This window comes from Chelmon rostratus, chromosome 12 (assembly GCF_017976325.1).
Source record: "Chelmon rostratus isolate fCheRos1 chromosome 12, fCheRos1.pri, whole genome shotgun sequence".
Lineage (NCBI taxonomy): Eukaryota > Metazoa > Chordata > Actinopteri > Chaetodontiformes > Chaetodontidae > Chelmon > Chelmon rostratus.
Genome location: NC_055669.1, coordinates 22,111,842 through 22,113,650, shown reverse-complemented (window position 1 = coordinate 22,113,650; position 1,809 = coordinate 22,111,842). Strand labels below are relative to the sequence as shown.

The 1,809-nt window shown below is 47.7% G+C and overlaps 1 non-coding gene across 1 annotated transcript; it reads left to right on the top strand.

Annotated features, from left to right (window-relative positions):
• Positions 1-722: 722 nt before the first annotated feature.
• On the top strand, positions 723-796 carry trnar-ucu. Its single transcript has one exon. It is a non-coding gene; the product is annotated as a tRNA-Arg (tRNA).
• The last annotated feature ends 1,013 nt before the right edge of the window (positions 797-1,809 follow it).

Sequence of the window (1,809 nt, the reverse complement as noted above, 5' to 3'; positions counted from 1 at the left end):
GTTGTTACATTCTCCTCGGAGCCACATCAGCCTCATACCACGAGACAAACATCTCTATATTTAAAAGTAGCCAGCTCAAAATAATTGCTATAGGAAAAAAAACACTTGCAAAATTGCTCTCTCTGGGTGACTGTTGGGCCAATTGCAGTGAATGTGACATCTAGATGATTCCCTACACTGCATCCATGTTACAGGCACATTTCCATCTGAGCTGGAGATCCATCGGACTGCAATTTTCGATTGTGATTGACAGTAAAATTGCTCAAACTCTGCAGGGTTTAAGACTGGATTTGCTTATAGTCTGCTCACACCAAACCTTGCAGAAATATTTCCCATTTTCAGGGTACAACACAAAGTGTGGTAATAAAAACATGGGTTGTTCACTGGAGCTTTTCCCTGCAAGGAGTGAGCACGTTGCCTCGTCGTTACTGATGCATTTAAAATGGAAGATGTCCCATGTTTTGGTTTTGCTCCGATATTATCACCATTATGATGATTTGACGAGATAACCTGTGCGAAAGCAATGGGGGATAGAGAACAGGGGCTCTCCGCGTCTCGATGAGGCATAAAGAGATTTATGATTACGCGGCGGCAGCACCCCCTACCGGGCGGCAAATTACTATCCACAGGCTGCGGTCCTGATGCTGAGGGATGGTGAGGATGCTGCGCAGGGCTGGGAGGGGGAGTATAAACCCGCTTTTGATCGAAAAAAATGTGTCACAGTCTCTGTGGCGCAATGGAATAGCGCGCTGGACTTCTAATCCAGAGGCTCCGGGTTCGAGTCCCGGCAGAGATGTGAAAGAATAGGTTGTGGCTTTTTGGATGTGAGGAAATAAAGTGATAGACGAAAAAGCAGCGATGTTGTTTTGCATCTGCATCTGTCAAGGCCGCTCTGTCCACAGATATGACGGATGGATGGATAGGCTGCCTTCCAGAGATGAGTATATTTTGCACAGGCCCAGTACACAGTCCATTTGGACTGAATCGTAGAAATTTCACATGGAGCCGTTTCAGCGCTCAAAGGTCATCGCTTAAATATGCAGATTTCAAACGGGCAAAAAGCCTGAAACCACAGCTCCAGTGTAGCCGCGCAGCACGCGCTTCGTTACCAGCCTATTACTGTCCAGGCTGCATGCTTGGGCTCGGGTCTTCTATACGGCTACCACGTAGGCACCGCAGGAGGACACAGTGCCGTGCAGCCTCGGCGCGTGAAAGTCAGTGGACACGCGCGCTCGCCGGCTCGCGCACGGCTCCAGCACCTGGGGCTGTCCACTCATTTAAGGCCGAGCAAAAGCTTCTCTAATGCAGGGCTAACAACAAAACATTTAAAGCCTTCACCGTCCTCGTAACAAGTGTTTAATGATGCCAGATGCTGCATTTCTACTCTCCCATTTGGGTTAGCGGCAGGCAGAGATAAAGACTCCGCTTTACTTTGAACAGAAATGACTCAGTGCCACAAATGGTGTCGTCTCAAGATTTTTGTATGCAGGTTTTGTGTTGAATTGTGGACTCTCGCAGCAATGTGGCGGTGCAAGCGGAGAATAAAGACTGCAATAGTCATTGTGTATTTTTAATTTAGTGAAATCAGAGTGGGGACCTTTCTGGAATCCTTCCAAGGACCCCTGAAGGTGGACTAAAGTTTCTGCTTTAGAAAAACCTACATTACCCAAATCATGGAAGCCCAGAGCAGCACTATTTATGTTTTCAGCGTGGAAAGCAGCTGCTTGCTTGAAGATCTCCCAAACTCCCCGACACCCTCTCACCCCTCCCCGGCTCCCCATGGCTTTTATTATTTTGTGTTTCCTTCAA